We start from the raw sequence: 9480 nt of genomic DNA, 5'->3' as shown, positions 1-9480 counted from the left end.
CGTTGCCTTGTACATGTCAGTTCAGAAAAATATCCTGAAAAACAAGAAAGAATCAAACAAACAAATTACAAATATATTAACTAATCAAAAAAAAGTTTTTTGTTTGTTTTTAATGTTATTTTATTGAGTTGTACTTTACACGAGCAACACGACAGGTTCCACAAAAAAAAAAAAATGTTTTAAGACAATACAGTATTGAGGGGGGATAGGACCTTTATCGGGACTCCGGGATCGGGTGTTTTTAAGCTCGGGATTTCGGGATTGACCCTTTCGGGATCCGGGAATCATTTTTTTCGGATTTCGGGATGTCGGGATTTGCTTTATTTAAATTCGGGACCTCGGGATTTCGTTTTTTCAAGTCCGGGATTTCGGGATCAAGACCCCTCCTATCCCCCCTCAGTATTCATTCACATGCGAGTCAGTAAGAAAGTGGCTTTAAATACGTAACGTTAATCAAGGATTTATATAGTCCCTACATTCTGACATAATTTGTGAAACTTACGATGTTAGATTGCATGCGTTGTTTGATATTGTATGAACTTTTTGATTTGTGTTGATTTATAAGCTCTTTTATATGGGCCCTTTGATTAGGAATAAAGATAGGCCTACCTACGTCAAAGTTTGAATTTGAATTCCCTTTTTTTTTAAATCAAGTTATACAAATACAAATCTTTGCGTAATGTAATATAATAATTACATGTAATGCGAGGAAAGCGCTACCTTAGATGCAGATGCCAACTAACCAAACCAATAATTCACTATGTCTCTATTATAGTTTTTGTCTACTGAAAAATGAAAAAAAGTCAGACAAAAATAAATCTTTATTTAAGATTAAACAGAAAGATATTCTTTTGAGTGGTTTGAAATAGTTTTCGTCACAACTACCTGTGGAAAATAAATAAATTTGTAATTGTATTAGTCACAGTCCGAAGTTCTTTAGCCCGCTGCGCCCAGTATAGTAAAGTGCCACCGTAATGATGCCCCAAAGTATACTTATTTTTTGGCTAGTGAATTTTCACCTTTTTTTTTCAGATATAGATATATGATTCTTCTATCTTTACGTGTACAGCAATGTTGCTATTTTCAATAGCTTTCTTCTTCGCAATCATGAAGTTATGAACAACAATCTTTCAAAAAAAAAAAATGATTGGCAAACCTTCCATCATACCAGAGCAAATGTTCAGCACAGTCACACATGGAAGAACTTTTTGAACAGTTCTAGGTCTATTCATATCAATATATATTTAACATATATCACACAACAGATTAATTTTATTCTACATTTTCATGCCTCCCTTTATTGTTACTAAAGTTTTCAGTAATCATTCTTAGTAGGATAGTTCAAATTTGTGACAGATAAAATAAAATGTAAAAGCAAATGTTGCGGTCCAAAATGTCACTTTGTTTAATAGCTGTAATAAAACCTTCAGCTTCCCGGAATCGCTAAAAATAATTAATTCCCACCGAGTTACTCGTATCTCCCCATCATGTTACTGAGTCGAAATATAACGTTTTAGTCATTATTTTTTTTACATTGATGCATATATATGTCTTAGTTTGCTTTTGACATTTTCTACGTTATAATATAACTGTAGAGGATATATTATGATAATTTCCTCTCAAAGTATTAAATCAAACTTTATACGATTTGTGCTTCCTTCATCAAATTGTGTAAACCTTTGGATCTTCAATCGTTACAATGGTGTATAAAGCTAAATTGTGTTATTCATTTTTTATGTTAATAGCGTTGTATAAGGCGTTTTGTTTCATCATTTGTTGAAAAGGTTCATTTGTGCATGTGCCGTCTATGAAAATAAATATGGGATGAATGCGTTAGTTTACACAATGAGCTGCACAAAAAATGGCCCGCGTATTTGAAGGCATCAAATACTTTCGATCATTAATGTAGACTTAGACTATATTCATACGGTCTAGTACGAGGTGGACCATACATGTATTTGGACCACATGGGATAATATTAGACAAACATTTATCAAAATCTTTTACTGAGTTTTACATATTAATATTTAATGAATAGGTGAATATTCCGAATCAATTCCATTCCAAACTCAGGACAATTAACCAATGTACACTTCTTTTCCTGGGCATATTGTCGGAAACTCGCTGGATCACTTTTCCTGTTTATCAAAACATTTTAAACCCAGACAGTAAACAGCTGGTTTGACAGTTTTTTTTATAATAAAAATCCTAAATATTCTTGAAACTGTTAATATGTTTAATTCCAATAACTGCAAATTCAATTAGCTTAACTCAACTTGTCTATGAATTGACTGCCGTGCTGAATACAGGAGATTAACGTGAATTTTTAATAGTTAAACTATGAAGTTTTTATTTCATAAATAACTGAACTTTTTATATTAATTCGGGATTTCAGTTATGTTATACATTTGTATCTTCACGTAATACACTTTTTTTTCCAAAATTATGCAGACCGTACCGTACGCATACAGTCCGGCTTTATGCGTATTTTAAAAAAGCCATCGTTTTATAAATGATTATAAAATCATTTATTTATTAAGAATTGAATGCTTCTTTTGTATATTCATTGGGGTGTAAAAGCGTTGACCGAAGTCCATTTTGTATGAAGCGCTCGTTCATTCAGTAAAAATGTGCGCACGGTCAACGCTTTTACAACCCTATGAAATTAGTATTCAACTTGATACTTATAATTACATTTTTTCATTAAAATAATGAAACATCGATTTTTATCATTTATTTCTTTACAAAACCTATGCAATTTTTTGTGATAGCACGTCACGGTCATCATGAATATCAGTTAGTCTTCATTGGGATATGACGGTGAATTTTAGTATGACGCACAAGTCTTGTTATCCGGCAATCAAAATAGCGGATTCTTCCGAAACATACATGAAATGTAATTATTTTAACATGAACAATAAAGTTTTCATTCCAAAAAAAGAGCATTTTTCACAGTCCATTTATGTATGTAAAACAATATTTAAGTTCGGATAAATGGGTCGCTCATTTTTTTAAGGATGTTCGCTCTTCTTGTTTTCAACTTTTCAACCAGATATTCGAAATCCTCTGGTTTTAACCACGAAGTACCAACATTACCACAATCCTGTCCTCTTATCATCTACTGTGACACTATTGAATGAGACTCATCATCATTGAATACTTACCATAATTAACACGACTGGAGCCCTTAGTGGAGCATGATTCGGCTTTTCTTCTGTTTTTTTTTTCGATGTGCTTTCCCTTCCGGAACACATGCGATCACCCCAAATTGTGATGGAATTCGTGTTGCTTAGTCTTTATCTTTCTAAAGAGCAGATTTTTCTAAACAATGGACACTTAGTGCTTAATCTGTAGTTACGTTTAAGTATATCTCTATTGTCATAGCTTTATATACTTCCTTTATGAACAAAAATGTTGATGTTCAGTTTAAAGGAAGGACGAAAACAAAGGTAACATCTCATTTATTTAGTTTATTAAAATATTAAATCTTTGTCCCGAACCGTGTTTTCATCTAATAAACAACCAATAATCCGCTCTTTGGTCGGATTGTTGTCTCTTCGACATATTCCTTATTCCCATTCTCAATTTTATTTAATAGCACCCAGGCACATGCCAGAGTCAACATATTTGATCATAGCGTAAAAAAAAAAAAAATGAGAATTACGTACATGAAAGTTTAGGTTTCAAGAGAAATTGAATGTTTTAACGTCTGTATATGGGAGATGTGATGAGTTCCTAATATCACACACTCTCTCAAGTTCCTCATATATATCTTGCACTCTCGTAAGTCCCTCGAGTCATATCACACTCTCTGAAGTTTGTCATAGCATGCACTCTCGTGATCCCTTATACCACATGTGTACTCTTTAACGTTAGTTACCACACTTTCGGCCCAAGTTTCAATATAATTTAAAAAGCTAAAAAGATTATTATACCTTATAAATTCGAGTGAAATGAAACACATATAATTCCATACATTTACTAATGATGTTTAACTTGTTTTTACAAATGTAAGTGTATTTATAGGAATTATTGCATAAAATTGATGGATGCGGAACGCTTATCCCTTGGAGAAATATTTTTGGCCTATTTACACCGTGTCCTTCTGTACTTCCGTGAAATGTTAGCAGAATTTCCCCCTGGATGCAATATACCAGTTGGATTATCTAACAATAATAATCATTTAGACCGTGGTCGTTTTGTACTAGATAGATGAAATATACCAGTTGGATTATCTAACAATAATGATCACGATTTACCGTATATATATGTACAAGAACATTTATGTTTGAATTTTATTAATTATTTTTTATTGATAGTTGTTTGCTTAACCACCAGTTGCAAATATTTCAAAACATATAGAAAGGATCCCAGGAATTACAAAAACAATGTCGGACAGTACAACAGACTGTTGTGTCAGACAACATCCAGCACGTCCGTTTCCTCCGAAAAACACAATAGCACTAACAAGACATTTCAATGACCTATATTGAGAGTAATCAGTATGAATTAAATATGTGTTTTCAGCCGTGTAACCTTCATTGGTTATTCAATCGTCAGCATAGTCTGTATTCACAATTTAGCGTGGTACATTGCATTCATCTCTGTCGGAGTCCAGCATTACTTTCTGTACAAGGGGTCGTTCGCATTACACAATCAATGGGAATTATATAAAAACAAGAATGTGTCGGCAAAGAACACGGATGCCCCACTCGCACTATCATTTTCCATGTTCAATGGACCGTGAAATTGGATAAAAAATATAATTAAGCATTAAAATTAGAAAGATAATATCATAGGGAACATGTGTACTAAGTTTCAAGTTGATTGGAGTTCAACTTCATCAAAAACTACCTTGACCAAAAACTTTAACCTGAAACAGAATGGGTTTGATATAATTTGTTGTTCTCTCCTTTTCTTTCGTCTTTCAATTTTTATTTTTAAGTTTCTATGTGTACCTGTCTTCTAAATACTTGTACCTTTTTACCGACTTCAACGTAAATTGTAAGTACGTGTACCTGTCTTCTAAATACCTGTACCTTTTTACCGACTTCAACGTAAATTGTACGTATGTGTACCTGTCTTCTAAATACCTGTACCTTTTTACCGACTTCAACGTAAATTGTACGTATGTGTACCTGTCTTCTAAATACTTGTACCTTTCTACCGACTTCAACGTAAATTGTATGTATGTGTACCTGTCTTCTAAATACTTGTACCTTTTTACCGACCTCAACGTAAATTGTATGCATGTGTACCTGTCTTCTAAATACCTGTACCTTTTTACCGACTTCAACGTAAGTTGTAGGTATGTGTACCTGTCTTCTAAATACTTGTACCTTTTTACCGACTTCAGCGTAAATTGTAGGTATGTGTACCTGTCTTCTAAATACTTGTACCTTTTTACCGACTTCAACGTAAATTGTAAGTACGTGTACCTGTCTTCTAAATACCTGTACCTTTTTACCGACTTCAGCGTAAATTGTAGGTATGTGTACCTGTCTTCTAAATACTTGTACCTTTTTACCGACTTCAGCGTAAATTGTAGGTATGTGTACCTGTCTTCTAAATACTTGTACCTTTTTACCGACTTCAACGTAAATTGTATGTATGTGTACCTGTCTTCTAAATACTTGTACCTTTTTACCGACTTCAACGTAAATTGTAAGTACGTGTACCTGTCTTCTAAATACCTGTACTTTTTTACCGACTTCAACGTAAATTGTAGGTACCGACTTCAACGTAAATTGTAGGTATGTGTACCTGTCTTCTAAATACTTGTACCTTTTTACCGACCTCAACGTAAATTGTATGTATGTGTACCTGTCTTCTAAATACTTGTACCTTTTTACCGACTTCAACGTAAATTGTAGGTATGTGTACCTGTCTTCTAAATACTTGTACCTTTTTACCGACCTCAACGTAAATTGTATGTATGTGTACCTGTCTTCTAAATACCTGTACCTTTTTACCGACTTCAACGTAAATTGTAGGTATGTGTACCTGTCTTCTAAATACTTGTACCTTTTTGCCGACTTCAACGTTAATTGTATGTATGTGTACCTGTCTTCTAAATACTTGTACCTTTTTACCGACTTCAACGTAAATTGTAGGTATGTGTACCTGTCTTCTAAATACTTATACCTTTTTACCGACCTCAACGTTAATTGTATGTATGTGTACCTGTCTTCTAAATACTTGTACCTTTTTACCGACTTCAACGTAAACTGTATGTATGTGTACCTGTCTTCTAAATACTTGTACCTTTTTACCGACTTCAACGTAAATTGTAGGTATGTGAACCTGTCTTCTAAATACTTGTATCTTATTACCGACTTTAACGTAAATTGTAGGTATGTGTACCTGTCTTCTAAATACTTGTACATTTTTACCGACTTCAACGTAAATTGTATGTATGTGTACCTGTCTTCTAAATACCTGTACCTTTTCACCGACTTCAACGTAAATTGTAGGTATGTGTACCTGTCTTCTAAATACTTGTACCTTTTTACCGACTTCAACGTAAACTGTATGTATGTGTACCTGTCTTCTAAATACTTGTACCTTTTTACCGACTTCAACGTAAACTGTATGTATGTGTACCTGTCTTCTAAATACTTGTACCTTTTTACCGACTTCAACGTAAATTGTAAGTACGTGTACCTGTCTTCTAAATACCTGTACCTTTTTACCGACTTCAGCGTAAATTGTAGGTATGTGTACCTGTCTTCTAAATACTTGTACCTTTTTACCGACTTCAACGTAAACTGTATGTATGTGTACCTGTCTTCTAAATACTTGTACCTTATTACCGACTTCAACGTAAACTGCATGTATGTGTACCTGTCTTCTAAATACTTGTACCTTATTACCGACTGCAACGTAAACTGTATGTATGTGTACCTGTCTTCTAAATACTTGTACCTTTTTACCGACTTCAACGTAAACTGTATGTATGTGTACCTGTCTTCTAAATACTTGTACCTTTTTACCGACTTCAACGTAAACTGTATGTATGTGTACCTGTCTTCTAAATACTTGTACCTTTTTACCGACTTCAGCGTAAATTGTATGTATGTTTACCAGTCTTCTAAATACTTGTACATTTTACCGACTTCAACGTAAACTGTATGTATGTGTACCTGTCTTCTAAATACTTGTACCTTTTTACCGACTTCAACGTAAACTGTATGTATGTGTACCTGTCTTCTAAATACTTGTACCTTTTTACCGACTTCAACGTAAATTGTATGTATGTGTACCTGTCTTCTAAATACTTGTACCTTTTTACCGACTTTAACGTAAACTGTATGTATGTGTACCTGTCTTCTAAATACTTGTACCTTTTTACCGACTTCAACGTAAACTGTATGTATGTGTACCTGTCTTCTAAATACTTGTACCTTTTTACCGACTTCAACGTCAACTGTATGTATGTGTACCTGTCTTCTAAATACCTGTACCTTTTTACCGACTTCAACGTAAATTGTAGGTATGTGTACCTGTCTTCTAAATACCTGTACCTTTTTACCGACTTCAACGTAAACTGTATGTATGTGTACCTGTCTTCTAAATACCTGTACCTTTTTACCGACTTCAACGTAAATTGTAGGTATGTGTACCTGTCTTCTAAATACTTGTACCTTTTTACCGACTTCAACGTTAATTGTAGGAGGGGGCAAGGGGGGTCCCCATAACAGCAAAACAGTGAATTGATTTGGTGAAAAATAGATAACAAGGAATTGAAAAGGGATAATAACAGATAACAGTAATGAAATATGAAAATGAATCTGTCCAGGACCAATCCAGTAGATGACTCGTAGATCTTAGTATATAACTTGTGGTATGGACCTAGAAAATTTGTGTAAACAAGAGGTTTCGGCCGTTGAGGCAGTTCTGCCTTGGTTGATTTTTTTCCCTAACTTGTACAATAAGTTATAGTATGGATGTTGAATTTTTCTGAACGAAATTACTAGTTTCTGTTTTTGATATAGGGATTTTTTTAATCTAGGACATTTGAGGGATCAATTTTTAATGATTCAGGTTTTTTTATTTAATTTTTGAAAGTAGTGCAGCCAGTGACACTTTATTATCAATTTGATTTTTAGATAAAAAAAAATCAGAAAAGCAATATATATAATTTACAAGTAATAAAAAAAACATTGATGCACAATATATTTTTTTAATTTAATGACCTCATGATAAAACTTACTTATAAAATACAAAAATACCCAGATCATTGGAGACAGGACTTGTAACTGAAACACGCATGCCAGTTGTGGTTATTCTGATAATAGAAATTGACTCAAGTGAGAATTCGGATAGTATAATAGAAATTGGACCTAGTGAAAATTTGGATGACACCAATTGAAACACCAATCATGTATCTTATGTGAAATTATAGAATATGGAAAATTTGGGTACAGCATTGGAGAAGCTGTAGGATTTTAAAAAGGGTATTTGTCGAAAAATTAAACTGAAGACACATCTGTATTTGCATCAATGGTTTCTGAGCTTCACTTTTCGCCATGTGAAGCAGCTAAAAAGCTTTTAAAAATATGGTGATCAGGGTTCTCTTTCATGTAAATGAAAAGAGAGGGAGTAGCACTTATAATATATATGCTAAAAGAAAAAGATGTTGTATAATTCCCAAAGCCATAATTCAAACCCACACCAATTAGTAATATAAAACAATTCAAAGGAGAAAGCTAACTGCCTAATTTATCCACAAAATAGTGAACGAGAAACTTAGTAACAACAGTAACAAACTACAACCACTGAATCCAGGCTCCTGACTTGGAAATAGGCACATACAGAATGTGACTGTGTCAACTTTAGCATGCCAGTTGGTGTCCAATCCTCCCCTAATCAGGTACAGTGATGTAATAGTACAACATAAAGATTATTATGTGGTCATTGAATAAAAAAGTCCGTATAGGGTGTACCAATCTTTTTTATAACAAAATCCATACTATAAGTTATTGCACAAGTAATATAAGTGAATTATAATTTGTACAAACTGCTACATGTTCACAGACAATGTAATTTATTACAAAGGATAATAATAATATATACTGGAATGGTCCTGGGTCCAATTGATTTTATATGTTTATGTGATGTAAATACTGAAATTCTTCTGCAAATACAGGGCCACCCGATATTACCGGTAGAAAGACCCCAATAGATATACATTGTAAGAAGATGCTGTAAGCGTGCCAACGAGACTATTATCCGTTCAAATCACAATTTTCAATTATCTTCAATTTTGACGGAAGATTGGCTGTCAAAATGCTAACATTCCAATTTTCAATAACAGTTAAGTTAACAGCAAATAGATTCTCACAATAACAATACAAAATAGATAATAGTCCTATAACAGCTAACAAAGAATAAGACAATAACAGCTAACAGTAAATATATAGAACCTCGCATTTTTCCGTTTCAAAGCCTCATACAAACAAATTTAATATTTCAAGACAC

The 9480-nt window shown here is 33.4% G+C and overlaps 1 protein-coding gene across 1 annotated transcript in view; it reads left to right on the top strand.

Annotated features, from left to right (window-relative positions):
- LOC139525559 (tRNA-dihydrouridine(20) synthase [NAD(P)+]-like) overlaps positions 1 to 9480 on the top strand; it is a 627966-nt gene that overhangs the window by 485523 nt on the left and 132963 nt on the right. The gene's annotated exons all lie outside the window — the stretch shown is intronic.

The sequence above is a fragment of the Mytilus edulis genome, chromosome 5 (assembly GCF_963676685.1).
Source record: "Mytilus edulis chromosome 5, xbMytEdul2.2, whole genome shotgun sequence".
In the NCBI taxonomy this organism is placed as follows: Eukaryota; Metazoa; Mollusca; class Bivalvia; order Mytilida; family Mytilidae; genus Mytilus; species Mytilus edulis.
The sequence above is the reverse complement of the archived record's forward strand: the minus strand, read 5'-3'. Positions and strand labels throughout refer to the sequence as shown.